Source organism: Manacus vitellinus, unplaced genomic scaffold (assembly GCF_001715985.3).
Source record: "Manacus vitellinus isolate BGI_N305 unplaced genomic scaffold, ASM171598v3 scaffold_5_pilon, whole genome shotgun sequence".
In the NCBI taxonomy this organism is placed as follows: domain Eukaryota; kingdom Metazoa; phylum Chordata; class Aves; order Passeriformes; family Pipridae; genus Manacus; species Manacus vitellinus.
Window position 1 is genome coordinate 33,075,459 of NW_021940682.1, and position 27,494 is coordinate 33,102,952.

Consider the following 27,494-nt stretch of genomic DNA (forward strand, 5'->3'; position numbering starts at 1 on the left):
CTGCTCTGAGTTCTGTGTGATTATTAAAGCAGATATGGGAAAACCTGCCTAAGACACCTTCCCTCTTCAGGAATGAACACACCTTATTTTCTAAAAATAACTTTAAAAAAAATCTGCCATGTTTGATAATTTTTTCTTTCTCTGTGTAGAAGGGTTTAATTTGGGATTTTGGCTCAATTTTTTACTGGAAACTTCCGACACTGTAGTAGTATTGTGTGTCTGCAAATAAGAAGCTTCTGTTTTTTATCTTGGATACTGTGAAATATTTAATGGCCGTTACTGTGCAGCTGGATATACATCCATATGTGAATTAAACTATTTTTATCAACCTAGCTTGAAAAATCAGAACTCTTTGATTATTAGTCAGGATAGCTCAAAATCAATTAGTGTTTTATTTTGCAGAAACATGAAAGGGTAACATGCTAATACAATGAGGTCAGTAATGGAAAAAGAGAAGAATACTGCAATCAAACTTATGTAATGCATTTTCCTGTTCTTTAGATTGCTGTGTGGGACCATGTTGTTCAAAATACGTGAGCTTAAATATTTATTAATCATCCTCTCCTCTGTAGATTTACTTCTCTGTCAAATCTGTGCTGGGTAATGCCTGTTTTTCTCGTATGTGTAAAATGTTTCTATTCTGGTAGCTCTATTACACATTTATCAGGTTGAAAGTCAGCGTTTTCTTCTGATGTGAGGAGAGCAATCTTTTTGTCTGCTGATGTCTTTATAAAACAGATCTGGGCACTAATTTAGTCTCTCACTGATGAGAGTTGTTGCTACAGTTAAACACAGTTTTCCTGGGATAATCAATAATCTTATACATCATAGCCGTCTTAATTCTTTCACGCTTCCATCATCCAACAGAACTCAGGCTAGTGTTTTTTTCTCCTTTGAAATAATCTTAACTTCCTTTGAGACTCCTTGCTCCTCCCACTCCCTCCCAATAGGAACCAGCATGATACTACTGATCTTTCACGTTAGTGTGCCTTATGCTTGTCTCTAGTATTAACAGTCGATAAAAAAAAAAGACAGTCTAGAGGCGTGTCCATATATTCTCCTGTAAACCATATGCATGCTGGACTGGAGTAACTGTCCTAATTGACAGGTTCCTTAATTTTCACCATTTTGAGTAAAACCTCTGTTCTTTTAACTAATTCTCTGGGTTCTGTGGCCTTGGCATTTGCATCTCAGACACCAGTTACGGAGTGCTCAACACAGTCAGGCTAGCTGAGGACAGGGATGGACCTTCACATTGTTAGTGTGCAGAGGATTTTTGCCAACAACTGGCAATTTCCTGCTGCTACATCAACTGTAAGATCTCCTTCCTTTCTAACTTGCTAGTCGTGTGATTTGGTGCATTCATTGAATTTCTTTGCTCCAAAAGCAGTTTTCCTTACTTTAGTACTTGCCCCCAATCTGTCTCTGCTAGGATCTTTCTCTTCTGCACTAATCCTGTACCTTTGTGCAGTTCCCCAAAATAATTTCTTTACTGTTTTTCACGTCCTACCGTGGTGAAAAGATATAGGTATACTGTGCACTTGATTAGTGTCTTGTGTTTTTAATAAATTATGTGAGTTAACTGTACATCAGCAAGTGGAAATACGTGGGTTTCTTTCTTTATGTTACGTCATTTTTCATGCCTATCTTGACAAAGTAAGCTTGTAACTTCATTTTTTTCAGATAAGGATGTAAACAGAAATGCCTCATTCTGGGCAACTAGACACTCTCCAAAAACAATTCTGTCCAATGGGGAGATGTTCAGGCAATACTGTATTTTACAACAGTTGCACTCCCCTCTTCCTGTGCTTCATTTTAACCTTTCAAAGCAAAAAGGAGAACTATGTCTCTTTGCGTGCTTAGTTTGTAATTTAAAAATCTCTGGCAGGAGAATCTTCAAGTGTTCTGAGCTAGTTTCAAGGCAAAAATAACAGTTGTGGGCACGCTCTCCAAAACCCAGTCAGTGACCTGCTGCTGCCCTTCCTTCCCATAGCTATGAGTTAGACCCTGCAGTGGATAACCTCCAGGGTTGTCTTCAGATGGGAACATTAGTCTTCTTCTCTGCCCTCTACCCTCAAACTTATGCCATTCGTAGGAGACAGGCACAGTCGTAGAATCACAGAATGGTTTGGTTTGGAAGGGACCTTCAAATATCTACTGGTCTAACCTGTCTGCCTCTTAGCCCTCCTTCACTGCTGCCCCTGCCCATGCACTCCTTCTGTGCCGTATTGCCTCTCTGGGTACAAGGGCCACTGCATCTGCTGAGGCTGCAGTACACCAAGTCTTCTTCTCTATTTCCACTGTATCAACCACCCCCTTTTAAGGCAAAATATGTGGCAAACAAGAAGTGCACAATAATTATTCATGCAGGAAATTTAAAAGACTATGAGATTAGTTCCCTTAATGTGTATTACACTTCAGGTTTTTGAATCTTTATTTTGGAGGTCAGTACATTTTCAGTAATGAAATCACATGTTACCAAGCTCAGGCAAAGCTTCATATTTGTGTCCATTAACAACCAACCATAGAAGAAAAGTATTATGTTATTTGGTGATGCAATTTGCAAGAACAATGCTGTGTGAGATTGTTTCCTTATAGGTGCTGAGACATGATTTGAATTTAGATCGTCTAAGGACCAAAAAAACCATTCCTGATTTCTACACCAATGTGTTGTTTCTACACCAGTGCATTGTTTCTACATTCTACAGTTATACATTTTTTTAATAGGTGTTAAAATGTTTATGGTGGATGGGAGTTTGTGCTGGAGTGACCTGATTTCTTTCATGAATAAATCTCTCATGCTTTTACCTTTGAGCTGAAATATTGCTGGCTCAGTCTCTTTTTAGTTGTGATTATCTATATGTATTTGGATATATGTGTATTATATATATTTTAAGCAATGTTAAAAGTAGTTAAGTGGTTCTTAAAAGAGAAAAGGTATATTAGCTACTAAAATTTGCACTGAGAAGAGGGGGGGTTAGTTTTTATATAATTTTAATTTTTTACCTCTTTTCTATCACAAAAGAACAATGTAAGTAAAAATCTGAAGTAGTAGCTGTTCCTATAGTTATCACTATGAGAAGTACTAGGCTTAGAGAGTGTGGTTACTTACACTTGAACCAACTGTATGTAAGGAAAAGCCACATTTGAAGTTGTAAGATCAACCACAGATCTGCTCTTTATATGGCTGCTTGTATTGTAGGATGATTTCGTTTTGCAGTGGTGAAATACTAGGGGGCTTCCCCCCCCCCAGTTTATTCCTGTAAGACCTTGAGCACTGAGCAGTATGCTGTGCATACCAAAGAGCCTGTGGTAATCACATTGCATATACATGCTAAATAAAAATGGTACAATTTACAATTATTGTGTTAAGTACACCAGTGAACAATATACATATATAGTATGTGAAAAGTTGCTGAAATGTGTAAACTAGTGAGGTTTACAGCTCAATTAAACACTTTATAGTTTAAAAAATGCCTTTCAAGCAGTGCATTACAAAGCCATGACTGTGGTTAATTTATGTATGGACATGTTTGGTTTTTTTCCTTTATTAACCTGAAGAACAGGACTTTTAGGAAGCTGTGTCTGGAGTGTAAAGCTGCTTGCAGAAACGGGGCTCTTTGTTAGAGACAGGACTGCATATTTTAACATACACAGATCAGAGAAGTTATTCTGGATTTTATTATAATGGAAACAGAATAGGAGCACTCTGATAAAGATGTCAACTGTCGTTACACAGGGCATAGCATGAGGACCTGAGTGGTATGCCTTTCACCATCAAAGCTTTATAGCATATCCTCAGGATAATTTATCACCTACTGTGCATACAGATCCTTTCTGCAGACATATATTTTTATGCTCCCAGTATGTTTCCAATACAGCGAGATAAAGCGAGCTTTAAAGACAGGATGGTGCACTCCATTTTACAAGATGATCAGTTATCTAAAAATTGGTTAGGTACCTAAAGCATCTAAGGATGAATTCTGAATGTAGCTGGATGTATGTTATACTTTTCTTTGTGCACAAGCAAATAAAACATAAACAAATGTAGAATTTTTTTTAAAGCATGAAATTAAAGTCATGCTTAGGACTTGACACCAAGGCCGTATAGTATCTTATTACAAACTTGCCAGTGTTCCAGAGAATCATCCCAGGTTGTGACAGCAAGTAACCAGCTGGTATATTATTTTAATAGTAATTCTAATTGTGCCAATAAGTTGTTTATAAAAATACAACTTTACAATACTAGAACTGAGGCAACAGCTTGCTTTAAATGAAGTAAAAAAATCACAAGTAACAATATCTGTAAGGACTTTTGAACATAGGTTGGCTCTGTCTTTCTAAAATTAGTTCTGAATATTCAGAAAACTCTTAAGTGTCTGCTAAGTTCTATAAATAGGCAGTCAGTATGAATTTGTTGACTTTGTGCATTCAGTTTGGGTTTTGGAAATATGCTTTAAGGTTTTTCATACAACACCTGTTTATCCAAGATGTCCACATCTGTTAGATTTTTTGCATTATTTTTATGCAAGTGAGTTCTGTGTTTTTTTCTGACTTAGTAAATGAACTGCAGTGAAAGAATAAAGAGTAGAAGCAAAATCTGAAAACTTTCTTTTCCACTAGCATATATGAACTTCAGGGCCACTTCCAGCATTGCAGCCCTTCTTCAGCCATTAGAGTGACCTTCATGAGAAGACAGGAGAGAATCCTCAGGGGAGAGCTGTGGATGTCTGTCAGCAGAAGTTTTGACATTACTCTTGGTTCTTGTAATGTAGTAAATATAATTTAAAAAAACACAAACAAAACAACACAAAAAACATTCCTTGGTGCTTGGATTTTTTTTTTTATTTTTTTTTAAATATTTTATTGAGAGACTGTTTGTCAGATAAGAAAATGAAGGCAAAGAGTGGCCATGATCTGCCCTATGTCATTTAGCTTGTCCATGGTAGTCTGGGGGACAGCCCTGGACTCCTTACTCTGGTTTGTTCATCACTGGTTAGGAACAGTTACTGAAGTTGCCAAAGACTGTGAGAGAGCAGAGAAGACACCGCATGACTTTTTCCCTTCTAGATTTTTCACTGGTGCTGACTTTTTTATTTGCACTTAAGAATGCCTTTGGTCAGAATTGTTTTAAGATTGCTTTGAAACTGTAAGTGCCTGCATTATTATTACTGAAGGGGAGGGAGAGAGATGAATTTTTGTTAAGATGTTCCTTCTGTAATTGCTCTTTAGGCTTTCCAGCACTGAGTATGTTAGAACAAAAGAGGCAGACTTATTTAATGAGCATTATTAGTTTGTAATATTGTCCTTTTGTTCAAAAGAATACTTTGAACTTCATGTTGTTAGAAGTAATGAAAGGAGGAGAAAGGATTTTCTCTTCTGCAGCAAGCTGATCACAGTTCACAAGTTCAAGCAATATTTCTTCACTGCTAATATATTCAAGAACTGGCAAGCTCTTTATTAATTATTCAGGATGATCTAAAGTACAGCAGCATTCTAACCAATCTGTGTGAAACTTTGACAGAAAAGAAAGACATAAAATACTTTCCAAATCAAGCACGTACTACTTAAACTAGGAGCACTGCTGCAGCCCTCACAGTCTGAGAATGTGTGTATGACTGGAGTTCTGCACAGAAATTATCTCTGGTTTAGATAAACAGATATAGTTGCATGCAGGTGCCTGTAAGGTGTGAAGAGAAAGCTGCAATCCTATAAAGAGATGGTAAGTGGCCATTAGCTATCCCTTATCTATCAGATATTAGTAGCTGATAGCTGATATGGCAGCTCTGATATAAGTTACACATGTAGAATGTAGGAATTGTTTTTCCCAGCACATGTAGATTTGCAGACGTTGTTGGCTGATTCCTGCTGAACTTCTTGCACAACAGTTCAGCAAGGGTTTGGGACCTTGTGCCTTGTCCCTAGTGGCCCAATGGGAATAGCTATGCTTCTCTCCTCTCAAAAGTATTCTGAGGAAAATAATAAAACAAATATTATTATGTGAATATTAAAGGTGAAGCTATTTTAAGAAAACAGTTTATTGATAAATGGTGCCAGTTTTAATATGACTGCAGGCAAAACATTTGAGCTGTAAATAATGAAACCCCAGACTTGCTCACGGGCAGGGTGTTGGACAAACATCCTTCCAATTATCAGCTTTGCTGCAGGATAGAAGTGCATTGCAAATGTTTCATGAGTTTATCTTCAGTGTCATTGCTGTTTCAAATAGTTATAACAGACATTAGAGGACAAGATTCAAAAATACCCCAGAAATTCAGTCTGGGTGAGCATCCCAGAGTGGCACAGAAGGTGTGAAGCAGGCTGGAGCCAAGCACTAGACAGGTACAGTGGGACAGACATTGCAAATTTTGCAAGTCTGCAAAAACCTATGCCCATCTTTGCCTTCTCATGAGAGCACTGTATTTTTCTTCGCAACCAAATTTGCTCTCTGCCTGTGCCTATGTGGTGCCTATGGGAGTTTTGATCAGTTTGAAGTATCTTAATTCCACAGAATTACATGAATGGAGGTGAAGCCTGAGGAAACATGGAAAGGAGAAGGGTGGCATGCGGTGGAAGAGAAGAAATGGTACACATTGCAGGCCTTTGCTTTGCAGTCAGCTGGTGCTGCCCATGGTCCCCAGTGCCCTGGGGTGCTGTGGTAGCAGGCAAAGGAGAGCTGAGCTGCAACTGGGGGAATGAGCAGCAACAGCAAGAGATGCAGCACTGCTGGGAGCTCTACAGAGCAAATAGGAAAGAGGACAATGGGAAAAAAAGAAATGAGGGGGATGTGAGAGAAGCTGGACATGAAGCAGATATGGCTTGCGCTGGAAAGGGCACACAATGTGAGAGAAACAGGGACCCAAGCTGCTTAGAGTTAAATAGTAGGAATTAAAATTGGTCATTTTATGAAAATGTTTTATCCCATATGAAGTTAAAGTCTACAATTATGTAGTAGTACTTACACAGATGTTTTAGGAATGTATTGCAAGGTGAGGCTCCAGGTGGAAATGGGCTGTTATTACTCATGTGAAGAATGGAGTCACGCTCTCATGTGCTTTATACATACTTAGTCTGGGGATCTGCTAAAGCTGAAATACGCTGTGGAATAGGGGTGAGAGGGTACCTGCATTTTTAGGCAGATTTCTGCATTTTTGCAGCTTAATCTGTCTCCTAGCATGACTGGTGAGTAGTGCCCCTTCTGTATTTCATTCTTTGCCACTGTGGTGCTGCTGATGTGTTTCTGCCAGAGCAAAGTCTTTCTGTAGGCATAATCCCTAAGCAGGTGAGTCTCTTCCTTACAGCACCTCTCCAAACAGCTGTCAGTAAACTAACAAAAGGTAAACTCATTTCTGCTTCCCTGTCTGCATTCCCCACAGGAGTTTTGCTGGCCTGAGGGTGCTAAGGGGGGCATGCAGGGAGGACTGCCCTGGTTGGAGACTATCCCAAAGGGTCAAGTTTTGGCAAGTTGCAAGCAAAAGGAGACTGGTTCATAGCATGTTTTTTTCTTGAAGGGAAAAAGTTTTATATTAAAAATTCATAAATTTATTAGTAATATAAATTAATGAAACCTTCTGCATTATCAAACTGATCTACCACAGTGTTACCACAAGCACCGTGTCATTCCCTCACTCTTGGAATCATTTAGGATCATTGAGATTAGAAAAGTACTCTAAAATCATCAAGTTCAACCATTAACCTGGCACTGCCAAGTCCACTACTAAAACATGTCCCTTAGTGACACATCTATGCATCTTTTAAATACCTCCAGGAATGGCAACTCCACCACTTCCCTGGATAGTCTGTTCCAATGCTTGACAACCCTTTCTGTGAAGAAGGTTTTCCTAACACCCAGTCTAAATCTCCCCTGGCAAAATTTGAGGATTGTCAAATCCTCATCACCTGTTACTTGTGATAAGAGACCAACTCCCACCTGTCTACTTTTAGGTAATTGTAGAAAGTGATAAGGTCTTCCCTGAGCCTTCTTTTGTCCAGGCTAAACAACCCCAGCTCCTTGAACCGCTCCTCATTAAACTTGTGTTCCAGACCCTTCACCAGCATCGTTGCCCTTCTCTCGACACGCTCCAGCACCTCGAGGTCTGTCCTGTTGTGAGGAGCCCAAAACTGAACACAGGGCTTGAGGTGCAGCCTCAGCAAGTACAGCGCCGAGTACAGAGGGTTGATCACTGTACTAGTCCTGCTGGCCACACAATTTCTGATACAAGCCAGGGTTCTGTTGGCATCTTGTAAGTGCATGAACTTTTAAAGATGCTCGTCCTTTTTGCCTCCATTCTTCTTTTGGGCGTTTGATTTAAAGTATCACTCCTCTAATATTTAGGAACCTTTAAAGATGCTGTCTCAACATATTCAGCCCTGGGCAAAAGTTAAAAGAAAGCTTCTGCCCAGAAAGTTTTTGTAACAGAAAAGAGAAAGTAATATGTAAGTCTTCACTGCAGCCTCTCTATCTTATCCCTTGAATGCTCATCCGAAGTTTTTATTAATGCTGTTGAGAGTGAAGTTTTTAGAAGAAAAGAAGACTTCTCTGAAAGTGTATTGGGGCAGAAAAATTGCTCCAGATTGGACTGATTATGAAAAAGCAAACATGAAACATAGTTTTGTGGGGGAAAACATGTTACTGGAAATAGCATCTAACAGGCTTATTCTGCTTTAGCTTCTCAACAGTGAATAGAGAAAGATGTTAAGCAAAGAAATACCAGCTATTCCAGTGACTGCATTACCACAGTGCATTGGTAAATGTCACCAATAAAATACAGTTTAAATCCACAATGCTCTCAAGGAAACACTTATATTTTTAATGAACTAGAATTTGACAGCTCTGTCTGGCAGAAGAAATTGTGCCTGGAATTTTGTTTTGTTGTTTTTTTTCTGGACATCCAGTGTGTTGTGACCTCTCAGAGACCAGTACAACTTTGCAAAGGTAGTGTGGGCATGGTGTTCTCAACTGTATCACAAGCCAGTGATAAATAACAAAGATGAAATTTCCTACCATGTTAGGAGGCTTAAGTTGATAAATCATTGCCTTCTCCCCAGCGGTCAAAAGGAGGGCATGTTTGAGTATTTTAAAGTTTCCAGTGACAGGGTTTATGTCTTTTTACCTTTAGTGACATGCTTATGTACATTTTTGTATAAATTGTTATAGCACCTGTGGGTCAGGACTCCATTTTCCTGAACCTGAGTAAAAATTTACCACAATTGTTGTTTCACTGAGCTAAAACTAGTTAGTAATTGAGAGAAAACCTGACAGCCTGAGCAAAGATGTAATATGAACAGTTAATTTTTGTTGGACAAAAAAAAATCCCAAAGCTTGAAAGAAAAAGAAATTGCATTCTTCAAAAAGAAACAGGCATAAACTTTCTGATTAATAGCCGTTTTCTCAAAGAGTGAGAAGGAACAGAGAAAACAGAGATTCTATTTTAGGTTTTGTTTTAATACTTAAAAAAAAAAAAAAGCAGAGAAGCGCAGTGTTGGTTAGGGAGTTCCTTGGAAAGTTCATCAGTCCAGCAGATTGTCTAGTTTCATCTTGTCTCTCTCTGTTTTCACTCTGGAACTGTGTAACACAGTGGTAAACGTACCCAACAGCTACTTTTACTCAATATTATGGAGTTCCCAAGGCAGCAGGAGCCCTTCCAAATGCTAGCAGGAACAAGTGGAAGGTAGGTTATACCTTTCGAAGTGCTTGAGCTCCCTTTGTAGAAGATACAGTTTCCTCTTCAACACTGCAGTTATGGACCTTTTCAGGACGGTTCAGGCAAGGCCACCACCAAACCAGCAGCAGCTGCAGTTCCTGCAAATGCCAGCCTGAGAGCTACTCCTTATGTCCATATGCCATGTAATATTGAACAGCAGCTGCTCTGTGTTGGCTGACAGCTGCACTGAGGTAGTAACTTTAGCCCCAGGGAGTAGGGCTGACTTCTCTTTTGTTGCATCTGTGGCAGTAGCACAGTGTGGAGAGTCCTTTGTCCAACATAACAGAAAATCTTCATTCAGTTTTTCACTTAGTCCCTACAGAAATATAAGTGTAGACTCTGCCCTTATTTTTCATGGGATTCACATCTTCACAATTTACCCAGACTGAGAGCTTGGAGTGGTTGGGCTGGGATGTGGTGTGCCTGCCCGTTACTGAGCTTTGCAACTGTCTTCAAGATTCCAGATCTCAATGTAGCTGTAATTCAAGTGTTCATTAACAATCCTAGACAAGTCAGTTTGACTTTCAATGCATATTCTGGACCTGCTTTGTTGTTATGGTGTACAGTGTGATTTGGGGGTTTTTATTTTACCTGACTGTCAGAAGAAGTGCTGCTGCTTTTGCAAATAGGTAGCTGAGTAGGGGAGATCACAAAGGGAGTAGTGAATCCAGGCTATTTCTTTTTCATGATTCCACAATAGAATAGGGAAAAACCTTTTCCTGATTTCTGCCATGGGACAGTAGAGGAGATTGGAGCTTTTTGAATGGGCATTAGCCACATCGACTACGTGCCATTTTGAAGGGGTTTGCATGTTATGTCTGTACATGCAGTGCAGTTTGAGAACTCCCAAGTCAGTGTGCTGAGGCAATTGTTCAGTTTGTCAAGGGTCTGAGTGATGCCCTGGGTAGCAAAAAAAGATTATTTAAATGAATCTGTGAAACACCAAATGTGTATAGGAAACTTTGAAGCTGCTTTGACAGCACCTTCAATAGGGAATTTTATAGTTAATTATGTTAAGAATAAATAAATTAATAAAAGACAGTCATGTATTAGCTCACGGAGTTTTTTTGGTTTTGCTGATTCTGTGTTTGGTGAAGTTTGGAGCCTGATAGCTAAATACCCATTACGAATCAAAAGGTTTTATTTGTGTGTGTTTTCTGCTTGTTGCAGTTTTAAACTTTTATGATCTTGATACTGATGAAATATTATGGACAACTGTCTTAAAAGAAATTAGAATCAAAGGTAACATTTCCAGTGTATTGTCCCACTGAAGGCAGAATTCAGCAGCACCATGCATCCACTTGCATGTTCATTCACTATGTAAGGTTTCTCTCTTTTCAGTATTGCTCAGGAATTACTCAGGAGACAAAAAATGACTGTAATGAGCTCCCCTCCTTCTGTTTCCTCATAATTAGTCATAGAGTAATGAAGTAAGTGACATTTCCTGTGATCTTTTCACAGAAAATTCTACTGTCCATGTTGCCATGAAAGGGAAATAGCAGTGGGATGATGTTGGAAAGAGCGAAGCTGCCTTGTATTTTTGGTGGTTCCTCATAAGTTCCCCAGTCTGTCCCACAGTGACTTTTTGTATATGTGTACCCAAAAAGACGAGGCTTGGTAACCTGTTTGAAACTTTGTGTTTTCAGGCAGAGTGATTTGTGGTTAGCCAAAAGAATTTTCAGATTCTCTTTACTGATACCATTTTCTGCTTATTTTCTTAAGCTGATCAGTAACTTTATTTTCAGATATTTTCTTGATTGAGATGTCACTATAAGCCCAAGTTTGAGAATCAGAATGTAATTTAATTTTATTGCTTTTACTCTGTTAACATTTGAGTTTCATTGTGATTGAATGTGAAAAAGGATGAAAAAGAGTAATGTGAACTAAAATCATGGTGTTTCTTATCCAAGAACAAAATACCTTTCTATCTAATGTGTTTATATCTACACTGCTTGTTTTTGAGACATCAGATGCAGTGATATCTGAAGCCTGTGCCCTAACAGATGAAGGCAGAGGAATACTTGAAGATATCAAAAATTATGGTGAATAGCAGAATACAGTAAGCAATTATTGTTCAGAAACAAACTTTAAGATTGTTAAGTGTTGATTACAAAGCTGAAGATTACATACCAAGTGACTCTTGCAAAGTTATCATGAACAATTTAAAAACTCAGATGGAAAATCTGTGTATAATCCGACAAAACTTAATGATGTTATGGGTAATGATAGCAGAAAAATTCAGTAAGTGCCCATGGACTATTCACAGTCCACGGACTACTTGCAAGAGGTCTGTGAATGAAACAAAGAAAAGCAAACTTGAGATCAGTATTTATTTGTCACTGTTGTGGAAAATATTAAAGCATCTTAAAATCATAAAAAAATGGAGGATATATGTGTTTATGTAAATATACATGTGTATGTATATATATACATAGGTGGACACATACATCCAGAAGCTATCTTACTGCTGAAACCAGAGGTTATAGCTAATACCAAATAATTACAGTAAAAGGATTTGCACAATGTAGGAAGGAATAATTCTAAATTATAATTTCCTTAGAAGAGTGAGATAAATCTACAACAGTCGTGTTCTCTGCAACCAGTCACACTGGTATTGTTGTGTATTTATATGCAAAAAGATTGAAAATTGATCTCTCTGTATACGTGAATTTTCAATACATAGATTAATCCATAGTTTAAAGAAATACTGTAATATGAGGAAGTGTGTTGTAGGACATTTGAATAGTCAGACCCAAATTTATAATTCTTTGAGATCTGAAGTCATGAAAGCAAAGAGATAACCACTGTTCTTCCAATTTGGATGATAAATATAAAATAAGTAAAACATAGTAGCTTTACGGCATGTAGCAAAAGATGAATAAAATTGTCTTAACTTCGTAAACATTGTAAAGACTTGGAAAATGATAGCTAATCCTCCTTCCTTAAGAGAATTTTCTGGAAAACATACCTACTACATATTTTTTGAAGTGGATCTCATCTTTTCCTAAAAATGTGGAGGGGGAGACATGTATGTACAGGTATGTTACAGTTTTTTGGTTGTAGTTAAGTCTGAAGATAAACAAAATCAGACCTATTTTAAGATCAACTTTGTCTTAAATAGGAAGAACAGCAACCATGGTGTTCGCTTGTGTAAGTGAAAGAGAGAGAACATGATTGCATTAAAGCTTCTTCATCCCTGTTTGCAATCAGGGTGTCATCAGGATATCCAGGAATGTTCTTGTGCAGAGAGTGTGAAGCTCATGTGTTATTATCCGAGCAGCTGACATACAAAGAATTTATGGTAATTTATTCTCTCTGCTGGTTTTCATTACAAGGGGTTTTATTCTTGGTAAGCCTTTCCTGCAAGGGGGAATAGTCTTCCTGTAAATGTAGGTTTTGTGACATGAATCCATGGGGACTGTCTGTCTGAAGTTGCTAATGGATTCGGCATATTGCAGAAGCATTTGCTTGTCTAATACCACCTCCTTGAATTGTGAACTACATTAAAATTTTGTTCTTGGCCTCCTCTGCAGCTGTTCCTTTTGTAGTGTCTGTACCAATGAGTGCATCCAAATCTATTTCTGTGTTTCTGATCTAACTCGTTCAGATTTGGTTTTGAAAGGATTCTGTGTAGCTTTTCAACAAAATTTGGAGAACCAAAATTGTAAGTACAAATGCTGGAAATCTGAATCCATTCTGCACTCTAGCCCCAGGTATGAGATATAAGAAGAAAGAGATCATATGCTGAATCCTTTTAGTGCAGAAAAACTGTCAAGGGTCTGATTGTGAGGCTTTTCAAATTATATATATATATATATATATATATATATGATGGTTTTATTATATATGAGATAGCTGAAGATGCTTTGTATTTGATGGCTGTGCTAGTATTGGTGCTGCTGGCTAATCTGGACCACTGCTTTTGGGAGGAAATGATAGAGCACAATGTTATGAGATGGCAGTCATGGCTGTGGGAATGAGCTCTCTGCACTGCCTAAGCCTCCTCTGCATAGATGGAGCAGGACCCCCTGCTAAGCCACTGGAGTGTCCTTACTTTCCTCAGTCTGCCAACATAGGTGGTGCCTGTGCTGTGGTGGCTATCCTCCTTGTGATGGTTTCATGTAGACAGGAGCATACCCAGATAGGTTGATCATCTCTAATAGGTTTGCTTTGCTGTCTTAGACAGATGTACCTATTGACTGCAGGTGCTGTTTGTTTTCATGGTGGAGAATCCTAGGTTTGTTTCAGGATTTCAGTTTTTCTCCTGGGATTTTATTAGCAAGGGACCTGTTGATGAAATCAGAACCCTGTTAAATTTATCTGTTGCCTGCGGAATAGTATCTTACACTAGAAATCCTCATGATTTTCAAGCAAAAACAGTAGTACATGTGAAAAGGACAATAAAGCCCAAAGCAAATCAATACTTATATGGTCAGTACTTGTTTTTCTGCATTTGGTTGTTGAATTTAGCTGCCTCTTATGTGACTCTAAACACTTTTGTGTCCATAGAATTCTTTGCCAAAGCTGCCCTGCTTTGCCACCCCAATGCTGACCCTGACCAGTGAGGCTCAGAAGTAGATCTGAGGAGAATGAAAGCCGAGGAGCACTGTGCCACTCAAAGCTCTGGAACCTGTAGATGGGTGTGGAAACTTGGGTTGGGATGGCTTGTGAGAAAGGCAGATGAAAGCAAAGTTTGGTGAGATGAAAGCTCTTTTCTAAAAGGAAGCCCAAACTTTTTTGAGATGACATAAGTGACTGGCAAGTATATGTGCTGGTGTGAATATTCACTGATAATCACGGTGGGAGGCTTGGGATGGAGTGGCAGGCCAAGCGATGAGACATTTGTGAGAATAAAGTGTATTCTCACACCATTTGTGAGAATAAAGTATCTGTTGGAAGAGATAGTCTTGGTGCAGAAAGAGTAAAAAGGAATTTTGCTTAAACTGCAGGGGCACCAGAAGTAGCTGGAAAATGCAGTGAAGAAAGAGTCCTTGCAGCATTGGGAAAAATAGCTAAGGATGTGGGTGTAATATTTATGTATTAGTCCTCTTCAGGACATTCTCTAGCATGACATAAAACCACAAGAAATAAACATATTTGAGCTCCTTCATCAGCAGAAGAAAACTATGTCAGGGAGCTAGTTTGATACTAGAAACCAAATGGTAGAAGTGTAAGCAAAACTGTTTTCCTGAGACATGTGTCTGGGTAGGTGAGTGAAAGTTGATAGGTCCAGAAATGTGAAGAAAACCATGGACCAAATGTGTCTGAGACAGTTTCTGTAAGATTATCTGGTAGACTCACAGAATCATTTAGGTGGGAAAAGCCCTTTAATAGCATCGAATTCAACCATTAACCTAGCACTGCCACATCCACCCCTAAGCTATGTCCCAAAGTGCCACATTTACACATCTTTTAAATATCTCCTGAGATGGTTACTCAAGCATTTTCCTAGGCAGCCTGTTCCAATGCTTTCAATGAAGAAATTTTTCCTAATATCGCATCTAAACCTCCCCTGGAGCAGGTTGAGGCCATTTTCTCTTGCTCTCTCTCTTGTTTCTTGGGAGAACAGACCAACACCCACCACTTGCACTGATAGAAGTCTTGATCTGGATCAGTAGTTATTTCTTCTTTCTCAGAACAACCCTGACTTCAGGAGCAGGAGTGGCTCCTATTTGCATATACAAACTGTGAAGCCTTGTTTCTTGGACAAAATACAAGGAAAACGTGATTAACAGCTGTGGTCCAGTCAGGTCCCCTCTTCATACTCAAGAGTTTCCATGGGCTGTGAGTGAGTTTCCAGTCTCTTTTCATCCTCTTTCTGGTGAGATTAGACAAAGATAGTGATACAACCCAAGTCTAGGGCAGGATGTGGCAAAAATAATTTGATGTTTGTCCTTATAATTTTTTTTCTTAGAGCCTTAAAAAGGTTAGGGTAGAAATGTTGTCCTGCTTTATGGTAGTTTGCTTTTGAGCCAGGACTTGGATGTGAGGCTTCTGTGGGGCATTCTGGATTTACACCATCACAGGACACAATCACTTTGAGGATGAATCTGATGGGAATGAGCAGAGCCTCATGTTGCCTGGCCACGCTTCTTGCTTAAGATTTTTGGAGCTGAGGAAAGGTACATAATCCATGACCTTGACTCTGGGTCCTGCCATTGAAGTATAAGAAAGCAAGTGAACTTTCCAGAAGAAGCTGTAAGGAGAGGGACTCTTGAGTGACAGATGTTAGCTGAGAAGCCATCAGTATCTCCAGACTTGTGATTTTTTGGTTTAACTCCTAGGAATCATGTCTCTATAGAAATACATCTTTGCCATTGAATTTGGTTTTGACCTCCTTCAAGTTGCATTTTTTCACTAGATATGGATGGCAGGAGTTCCAGAACACACTCAGATGATCAATATGATCAGGTGATGTTCAATTTATTATTTAAATGAGTTAACTTTTATACAGTTTAGTTTTTTCCGGGTACGTGATCACAACAAGGTGATTGGATAGCTCAGTCTGTGCACGCGTCTCATGCCTTCAGTTCATTGGTTCTGGTGCTCTGTCCACGCAGCCTGACATCATTCGTGCCACCCAAAGTCCCAACTATCGATCCGCCTTTAGGGGCTTTCTGAGATTTTCCAGGTGTCCCTTTATCTCCAGTTTTCCCACAACTTTCAACTATAAACACATGATTTTCTCATACCTTACAACTATAAACATACAGTATTCACACAGCTAACAACTATAAACTCACATAATTTCACACAGTCTGCAAGTATAAACACCTCACAGCTTGCAGCTTCCAAAGTTATGTTGAACAAGGCCTAGTGCTTCTTAGAAAGATGGATTGTTCATAATGTGTCCATTGTCCTGCAAATACTCTACAACTAGATATCTTAGTTGCTTTGCACTAGATATTTGGGAAAGATAAATTAAATGTTTCAGGAATTAAAATCTTGTTCCAGTTGAAAATAGCCATTCAGTATTTCACCGAGTATAAAATAATGTCATTTTCACACATATGTTGAATAATTCATACTACATATAGAAATTTCCAGGTTCTGTGGAGACATATATACTTCAAGGGAATGGTATATCCAATTACTTTTTTTCCCAGGCAGAAAATAGACCCAAACTCATTTAATTATATTCAAACATTCAACATTTCAAACTATTAATGTGACTTTATTTTCCTAGATGCATCCTTAAGTGCTGGTATGGACTTCCAGTGCTTTTGGTCAAATTGTGATATAAGTCAACAATTCTATTAAGCAATCAAATAATTGATAATAGCTTTACTTTCTTGGGGGATATATGCAGTTTTCCTTGTGTCACCCCAAAACTTTAAACAGTGTTTTTTATTTATGTGCTGGCTCATAACTCTCTGCTCAGTGTATGGTTCCTTCCACATCCTAGCGTTGTGAATTGTGTAGTGTACTTAAGCCAGGAGTTGAAAGAATAGTGATGACAACCAACAAATTGCTTTAATAATCTTGTTAAGGACAGATACAAAAAGGGATATACCTGGAAATTAGAAAGATAGGAAAGGTACACTGCATTAAATTATACCACATTAGTAGTTTTGCCATTGCTTTAAGTATACTTAAGCAGCTGTACCGGCTTAATAGAGCAGTGTTACACTACAGTTCCCTCTTCCTTTTGTACCTATCACTTTGCTGTTGTGCAATGATGGTTTCTCTCAGTTTGTCCATTTGTCTTTTTTTTTCTGAAATGTACTAAGAATGTGCAGCAAGCTCCTTCCTCCGAGGTACAAAAGCTCTTTTTTTCCTCCAGTTTTGAAGTAAGCCCAGCTTTTTTATAAAGTCTGATCCATTATACAGAGAGGGAAAACAGATATGAGTTCTTCCTAAAGATGCATCGTCTCAGTTGAAACACTTAAATGTAGTACTGTAAACTGCTAGGACTCATATCAAAGAAATAGCAATAAATGAAAGCCATTGAAAAATAATGCCAAATATATCAGTATTTCATATAGTTTTGAAAATAACTTTGTAAAAAGAATCTATAATTTAGTATTTTAAAGCTACTACTTTCTTGGTGGGGAAAAAAACCTATGGATTTAGGTATGCTATTGCACTTTCTTCAGCTGCACATTATTAACTAATTAAAGTTAAATTAGGTGTCACAGTTGATCATGATTAATCACCAGTTATTCGCTGAAATAATTTTGGGTTTCAGTGTTAAAAAATAGGATTCTGCAAGGAATTAATACACAGTGGGAGACATCAACCATATTTTTATAAAATCTGAAAAATAGGAAGCATGTCGTGTATTTTATTTGGAGGTTACAGTGACCTTCCTTTTGTTACCTTAAAAAAAGGTAGTGAGGTAGAGAAAGAATCATAAAAGAATTTTGGTTGAAAGATGACTGGCAAGTCAGACTTCCCAGAAAACACCATGTCTGTGAGAGTTTTTCATGGCCTCCCACAGTTGCTTGGTGTAGGTACTAAGGGTAAAGGAGAAATATTAAGATGGATGCAGGTGTAGTTTGATACAGGTTTCTGTGAAAGGAACTGTTGTGTGTTTCTGAGCATCATGAGAGCTATAAAACTTGTTAAAGACAAGACGAGTCCCAAGAGCCATGAAGGAACCTTGAAAAACTTATGCCCCTCTCAGCTTTAGCTTTTGAATGAACAGTGTAGTAGGTGAAGTACTAAGTGGCTGAGTCTTTCAACCAGCCTGGAGCTTAACATAGGAGTTGACACTGGAAGACTTTTTGTATTGCTGTGACTCACAAAATTGCAAGAACTTAAAAATTACAAATGTTCACTGTTTCTGTACATGCAGAAGTAATGCTTGAGCACAGATTAAGTATCACACTCATTTTGAAGGAAGTTATTAAACCATAAAGTACAAAATTGTGACATTTAACTTGCTAACAATTTTTAATACAGGGATTTTTACTACACCATGGATGGAGGAGTGCTGTGTGTAAGACATCCAGGTGAAATTCTAATTCCAGCCTTATAAAGAAGCTAAATTTGTCAGGATGAGGAAAATTTTCAAAGATTAAGATGAAAGATTTCAAACAAGATCACATTCTGTTTTATAGTTGGTTCTTAATGAGTTTTACATCCTAAGTCCATGTTTTAATCATCTTCTGTGTATTGGCATGAGCCATCTAGTATGTTTGCGTGTTTTAATTATTTCAAAAGTTATTTAGATATGAATAAGTTTATCTGATTTTTGTGCACATTAATTAGTCTTGTAGGGTTTGATTCTCCAAACATCTGCATAAGTATTTGAAAAAACGCATCCCAGTGACAATACTGCTGCAGCTTGCATCTTAATAGAAATAGTAGAAGTCATTGGAAAAAATCACATTAAAATGAGTATTGAGAAGCATTTTGCCATCATTCTCACTTTATTTCCTCAGAATTTTGGTGATAGTGCAACACTGATAACTATGTTAACAACTGTGAAATGCAGGTCATTAGGGAGATTAGGCTGGCAGCCAGTTGCATTGTTATTGCCTTTCAAACTTACCGTGTTTGGCGAATTATGAAGTACTGCAAGAGATGTAGCAGTGTGTTTTTCATATTTCTTGAAGACTTCTCAAGTATATTGTAATATGCTAAAACAAACATTTGTAATGCTGCATTAGGACTCTTAATTGGTTAGAATATGTAACATGCAACCGTAGATTTCCATCCCTAGAAATGATAAATGGTAGTGGTTGGAGTTGCTTTCATACAAATGTAATTAGAGGCAGGAAAAAGCAGCACTTCATTATGCATTCTACTTTTGTCTTTTTGGTGACTTTTCAGCATTATGCTTACACATTACTATGACCATCTTTTTTGTTTGTTAAAAAAATGTGTACCACAGTTATGCAGGTATTAAGACAGCGAGCATGTATTAGTAGGTGAGACATTTGGATGGATATACACTTATACACACACACACAAATGGCATACATGTACATACTGCTTTGTCTTTCTGCACATTCTGAGGGATACAAAACTTGTTAAAAGCAAAATCAGTCCCAAGAGAACTGAACTACAGTGAAAGAACCTTGAAAAACTTATTTTGCGACACCCATTATGCTCTTGAGTTGCTGTTGCAGAAGCACACGCTGAGCATTAGACCAGTGTTTGACATATGGCAAGCGCCTTATTTTTCAGCCCTCGCAAATCCCTTTCCCACATCTAAGTGTGTATATCCAGTTCAACTGCAATAGCTGTCCAACTGCAATAGCTGTCCAACTGCAATAGCTGTCCAACTGCAATAGCTCAGGTGCTATTCACATTCCCACAATTCAGACATCTTCAGGTTCTTACAATAGAGAACATTCTCATGCATATACATCATAGCAAGATTTGGCAAAAATATGTAGTTTGCAGTTAAGGGCTTCTACAAGTAATCCTTCAGCTTGCAAATATTCTGTGTTTTTAGTTTTTCGTACTTTCTTGAAGCAAAGACCTTTTGAAACAAATAGTAAGATCTTTAAGTTTTCTGAATTCAGGTTTTTGAAACTGTCTCAAAAGAGCTCAAATTTCGCACTTATGTTCCCTTTGCTGAACTTCAGGACATGTTGCACTTCAGATTTCTTTTTGCTTTCATTTGAGATTGACAGTTCAGGGTATTTAAAAAAAAAACACAAAACTTTAACCTGTCTGCTTTTTTAACACTGTTGTGGTTTTATTGTCTATCATATTTTCAAGTACATGTGTAAGAATCTTCATAATTTTCCTGTGATTCAGACTTCTATAAAGGTTGGCTTCCAGAGAGGAAGGTTATTTGCAAGAGCAATAGGCCTTTGAGCCTATGCTCTAAGTCGTTTTTAGCTCAACATTCTGGAAATTTCAGTGCTAAATAAAAAGTCAGTGATGAAACTTTCTCTGTATTCCGTAGTATATTTAATTAATAAATTCATTTTAACAGCCTTTAGGTATTTACCAGTTCTGAAAATAAGTACGTACTTGACGGAATAACTTGAGACATCTTTCCCCTGCATATAAAATAATTCAGACTAATAAATGTAATATTAGAAATCTATAGCATGTGTAAGATTTAGAAATGCAGCTACTATCGTTTTAGCAGTTCTACATCTAAAGTTTCTGAACAGAAAAGGTTCAGATTTTTAAAAAAATCTGTCTGAAGGAACTACTCAAGTATGACAAATACTAGGGAAAAGTGCTTAAACAATAAATACTTCTTTTAACAAGAAGTATGGGTAAGCTGGCAGGTGAAATATAACAGGGTTTTTCACTGAGATTTAGAGGCATAAGTACCCATATTAGGTTTGAAAATATTTTGTCATTTTGGGCTAGATCTGCACTTTGATGCTGAGAAAGTAGATGCTTCTCTAATATGTTTGACCCTGAACTCGAACAGAGACCTCATGTTATATGCCCATGTTCCCTGTGCAGTGTAGAAAGAGAATTGAGCATCACAAGGTGAGATATGAGCCAGACAAAGAAGTCAGCAAGAGCTCATGTGTTGCTGGCACACCACTTGCATTTAGCTTGAATTAGCCAGTATGTAACTCTGAGAGTGCACTGAGCTGGGGGTTCTCTTGGGTCTGCAGAAATACGGTGTCTTCTACCCCAGCTCCACAGTCTGTGCATTCCTCTTCTGAAGGTGCATGCCCAGACATACCCTTCCTTAAACTTACGTGGGACAAGGAACGGAAGAAGTCACACTTTTCTCTGAAAATCTCTGTGCCCCTGTATGATAGTTAATTTTGTCAGTATGTGGGGACTTAGGTTCCACTCTTTAATTGTAGAGGATTCAAGCCTATGTCTTCCACCTGAACATCACAAAAGAAGTCCCTGAGTCACACCACTGCAATGGTTGCAGTAGTATATAACTTGTCAAGGTACACAGTGGTGGAATTTGTACTGACAAAGCTTTGGATGAAGATGAGAAAAAGCAGAAGAGAAGTTGTACCTTTGCAGCTTTACAGAAACTTGCCTTCCTGGGGAAGGGTCTTCTTGGCTTCTCCTTCTAGGAATATTTCACTCTTCCACATGAAAGAGATTGGAGGTAAAACCAAATTTGTGTCCTTCTCCTGAAATGCTACCCGAACAGTATCCAGTTTGTCCTATCAAAGACAAATAGTCCTTTAAGGATTGATTTAATTAAATTTCCAGGCAGGAATTAAAATAAATCTCAGAATAAACTCAAGGATACGATAGACTTATTTAGGCAGAGGAGTGCCTCAGATTTCTGAGTTATGATCAGATGCTTCCATCTGTTTTATCCTGTAAAAAAACGATGCAGAAACTGTTGTTTCAGGTGTTATAGGATCTCACTTGACATGGAAATTGTGGTTTGCTCTCTCTATGGAAGGTGTCATGCCTTCAGAAGCTGGTAGAGCTGAGCAGGGATTTTTAGGGTCACATTATGGGAATCTGGATATGTAAAAGCCATTATGAAGTGTCCGTCAGCATCAACATTGAATCTATCCTTCAGACTGTTTTGAATCTCAGTGCTGATATTTTGTATTCTGTGTTACAATAAAAAACAAATGTGGTTTCCATTGGCATTTGTCTTTAGAGAATGTGGCATCTCTCAAAAGTTTGAATTTTGCTGTTGTTTTTCTTCATCTTAAGTGTTGTGTGGGAATTTATCTGCCAACATTCAGCTGTCTGGGATAAGGTATTATGGAAATAGTGTCTTTGCCAATTTAAGAGTCCCTGAAAGGCCTTCCTGACTATATATATATTTGCATGATGAAGCATAGAGGTATTTTTTTTTTGCAAGATTTTTGCTGTAATACATTACAGTTAATATTTAGATACTAAATTGAGACCACCCACTCCAACTCAGGATAGCATTTAAATACACAAAGCTTAACTTTATAGGCTTACTTAAATCTCATTGACTTGGTATGTTTAAGTACTATGCTGAATTATTAAATTCCTCAACTAGTTTATTTGGAAATATTATCTATGTAGTTGTACGATTCTGGTAGATTGTGAGATATTTCAGTGGAAAAGGGGACTTAGCTTTCTAGAAGCTTTTTTAATCTCATTGTTATCTAGGTTCTTTTAAGTCTTGGACAGCTTAGTTATGATTAGGCAGTTATACTTTTGACTGATATATTTTATTAGTTCACAATAATATCAAGAAGGACAAACCCAAATGTTCTGCATCTTAGTGTCCACAACTAGATGGAATAAAGACCATTAGAACAATCTTAAGTATTATTTGAGCAGCAGCAGGATGCTTTTTCCCACTGTACCTGGATCAACATGGGAGTCCCAGAATCCAGTGTGTAAATGTGTCACTGGGCTTTCCATCGTTAATGCAGAACCATCTACCATGTGTCTACCATCACATTTCTGAACATGACTAATGCCTAATAAGAATAATGTCAAAATACTGTAATAAGCTCAAACCCAGTGAAAAGAAGAGAAAATGTATGTATGCTTTATACATATTTATTTAAATATAGTGTATTTTCCTTTAGTTGAAAAATTTTATCTATCAGTGTTCAGTTGTGGCAATCATAAATCAACAGAAGTGAAATTATGTTTTTTAAGGAACTTTTGCACCTTTCAGAGTTAACAAATGTCCTTGTTGGGTATAAAATACTCTCTCCATCTCTCAGAGTATTAATCAACCTATTTTACACAGCATTAAGTGCTTGTTGCATGTTTTATTTGGCATCACTGATACTCAGCATTTATAGAAAGCAGTGCCGCTGGTGCACATATTAGTAATAGTCATTTCAAATTAGGCATCTGGTATAACTACAGACATTTGAAAATACCAACTTAGCCAGCTATGACATTTAAATGGATGAGGTCGGATTGCTTGAAAACAGACATAAAATGACAGAGCTAAACCACCACTCACCCCACCACGTCACCATGTTAGCATCAGTTAAGACATTGTGCTGTCAGATTTGTAATGGGATTGCAGGATTGGCCCTTTTGTCTGTTAGTGTAAAAAGGTGTTTTGTTCCTTTTTCGTTGATAGTTCACGTGTCATGCAATTTCTTGTTCCATTTAGTTTTGGAGAGGGATTATATTGCTACTACTGCAAGTGATGCTCTAATATAATTTACAATTCACTAGAATAATTGTGAGAGTTGTGCAGACTGCTTTGTATCTCTGCTAATTCCCACTGGCTTGATTAGCAACACGTTCATTCTTATGTAAGCTGAGAAAGTGATAATTACCTCCATCTTTAATAAATAAAGCTGGGAAAAGTATTTTTGACAAATCATAAATTTGCTGAGAAGCAGAGTTAGATAGGGATCAGAAGTATGTGTATTTTCAAGGATGATTATTACCAGTAGTTTTGACTGAAAAAGAAAGATGATTTCCCCAGATGCTGCAGTGTCTTATTTCAGCACTTTCAAAAATAGATCTGTCCTCTTTCCTTTCAAAATATTTTGGAACTTTTTACTGCATTTTTTTTCCTTAAAGAAAGCATTTTTTAAAGGATTAAGTAACTTGAAAATAAAAGGAAGCATTTCATTTTGTATTGAAAATAATATTTCAGGTTGACCTAAATAGAGATTTATTATTTGCAGTATTATTGTATTATTTTGCAGCATTATCTGTTTTCTTTAAATTCAAACTCTTCCCCCTTTTAAAACTTTCTTTTTTGTTTACGTTGACTGTTCAAATCTGTCATCAGCCCATCTCTAATTTAGAGTTTATATGAAAAATGGCTTGAAAGCTTCTAGCAAAATGGATGTAATTTCTGTTTCAGAATATGTACAATATCTTCACCTAAACCAGACAATAGCATCAGAATATGTTGTGGGAATATCACACTTTACCAAACAGCTGGTTTATGTTAGCAGCTTTACAAACACATTCTATAAAAATCAGACATGAGAGAAGATTTATTGCTTCCTCCAGTTTCTGGAGGGAGTTGCAAACCAAGAATCGGTGGTCCCCATTGAAGTCTTATATTTTCATAAGGTGTAGACTCAGTCTTATGAAATGGTGTATTCAGTCCCTTTTTCTGCTGTGTCACAGGCAACTGAGCCAGGATGACTGCAGTTGTAGGGTTCAGAGAGGTGTCTTGGTCTCTACAATTTTGTGCAAGATGAGAACTGACGACATCCATCAGGAATGGAAGCCCAAGCAATTGCTCTGATGTGCTGCAGTCCATGTTCAGTCAGTTGAGTAGTAATTCTGAAGATTAAAATGATCATATCGAATATCAGTTTCCATTGTATCCCTTCTGATCAGAAAGCCTCTGAAAGAAGAGGGACTGATGGTTTATATAGGTCTGTGTGATGGCCTGTGCGCGTAGCGAGTCATCGTCCACTGGGTTTTAGATGCAAAGGCGCGGAAGTGGGGCTTCCTTCTCTGGCCTCATTGGAGCTCGTCTGGGTTGTGCCGGGGACCTCAGAGGTTCTCTGCCTAAGGCAGGGATGGCTTGCCTTGCTTAACCTCTTCACTGTTCCTGCTTTTATTGTCTGTTGTGTTTTCCTGTTGTCTCACGTAGTCTTTTGTCTCATGGATGTTTTTGTCAGGTCCAGTATTCTGCAGCTGAGAACACATGAAAATCTTTAATTTAAAAAACAAAGTGCTATTGTGTATCAGTTGAGTATCTGCACACAGTGTGGCAGCTATGTGTGTTTGGGGAAAGCTGGTGAGTCACCTTGTGGGCAATGCTATTTGTGTTCTTGCCCATTTGTGCTTTTCATCTGCCACCTCACGTCCCAGGATGCAAACTCCATGTTTGAAACTTCAGGTCTTCATTATTGACTTCAAGGTATGAGAAGAAGGTAGTGAGTCCTTGGGAGGTGACATGGATTGTTTATTTTTTGCAGTTAAGGGAAATAAAACTGTAGTAAATACTTCATGCTGTTACTACAAGCACCAGGAAGCTCCTACCACCTGCAGAAATAAATTTCCTGGAACAGAAATAGTTGTGCATCAGGCTTTAATGCACAAGGGGTTTTGCACGTGCCTTTTCCATGTATCTTTCTGTACGTGCCTGGAGTTGGGCAACTTCGGACAACTTAATTCTGCTAGATATTGAAATGGCTGAGAGATTCAGTGGAAAAAACACGGAATTGTTGTGCATTGGCCTCTCCAAGAGCAGTGGTATCAGCAGATTTTGAATTTTGTAGTAGAAGATAAACATACTCCAGCTCATGCAGTGGGTTGTGCAACCCTCTTCATATAAACTGTTAATCATTTCCAAGAAGCTGCTGCTTTGCCCTGCATTTTCCTGAAGGCTGCAGGAGGAGACAGTCATCTCCCTCTATGCTAAAAGCAGGCTGAGGGAAATGGATAGTTCTGTATTTCCCAAGGTATAAGGAAGTGTTTGCCTCAGTTTGCCATTAACTACAGCCATGGTTTGTCCCTCCTCCCCAGGGACACTGCCTGTTCCCAGCAGTGGCTTCTTACAGATCCCTTCCCACGTGTTTTCAGAGGTGAACTGCTTATTCCAGCTTCTCTCTCTGCTTTGTTCTTGGGTTTTGGCTGTGGTTGTGGCTTTCCTTCTCCTGTTTGCTGGTTCTTGAGGAAAGACCCTGGCAATTCATTCAAGTATTGCATGAAGATTCTGCACACACTCAGTCATGCCCCACAACAGGCCACTGTAGCCCTGTGTCTTATACAGGGGTAAGCATGGCGTAGATAGCAAAATACAGCACTGATTCCTTACCAGGACAGTGCAGGAATGACCTTTATGTTTGTAAAGGTCCTGTCCTCAAATGTGAACTGCTTTAGGATGGGTTTTCTCCCACAATTAATTTGGAATTTTATAGCGGTTCTGATAGGGGGGATGGAAGGAGGGTGGGAAAGGGCTTTATAGTATTTTATCTGTGGTAATTTTTGCACCTACTACTGATTAGTGTCTTTATAGAATCATAGCATTGTAGAATCATTTACGTTGGAAAAGACCTTTAGTATTACTGAGTCCAGCTGTTAACCGAGCACTGCCAAGTCCACCACTAAAACATGTCCCAAAGTGCCACATGTACATGTCTTTTAAGTACCTCCAGGACTGCTGACTCAACTGCTTCCCTGGGCAGCCTGTACCAATGCTTTACAACCCTTTTCATGAAGAACATTTTCCTAATATCCCATGTAATTTGGATGCTCCTGGCTGACCATGCAGTCCATGCTTTCCCAAACTGAGGTGCCTATTCCTTTCATGCAGGCTTCTGGTTGTTTTGGCCAAAACTTATAATTTACGTACAACCGTCTGGTACCATGTAGGAGAATGACCCCTCTCTCTCCAGCCTGAAAGTATAAGTGCTGCTGCTGGTGTTCCTATGGTCTGGGGTTAAGGAAGAGACACCGAAGCCTCTCCTGCTCCTTTATGCTGGGTGTGGGCCAGGGCTATGGCAGGGACACTGTCTCCAGCCTTGCCGAGGGCGGCTGCAGTCCTAGTGTTGCCAAGTCAGAGGAGTACTTCATTGTGCTCTCAAATGACTTGCTGTTTAGCAGTGCCAGGGGCAAAACAGCCAAAACCGAACCCTCAGCAGCCGCAGCAAGGGGCATCTCCTCCCTTTGATCATCTCCCATTGCTGCCTATCTGTCCTTCAGCAGGGGCTGGATGTGTCTCCCTGCCACTCTCTAGTGCTCCATGGTGCAGCTGGCCTGCTGGCCAGTACATCGGGGCTCCTGCCTCACCCTCAGTGACTTTCTCAGCTCTTCGGTGTTTGTTCTGGGGCCTTGGGCAATTCCTGCACAACACCATCGGGTGTTGCTGGCTTTGACAGTGGTGCAGTTCAGTGGTGATGGTTACCTCTGTGTACCTTTTAATTTCTTTTCAGAGGTCATACGCAGTGTGTATCTCTGGAATGAGCTGCCTGATTCCACTTAATCTTCCTGTTTACCACTATTTACTCT

General features: G+C 38.6%; 1 protein-coding gene across 8 annotated transcripts in view; it reads left to right on the forward strand.

Annotated features, from left to right (window-relative positions):
* GRIP1 (glutamate receptor interacting protein 1) overlaps positions 1–27,494 on the forward strand; it is a 221,948-nt gene that overhangs the window by 64,377 nt on the left and 130,077 nt on the right. The window lies entirely within an intron of this gene.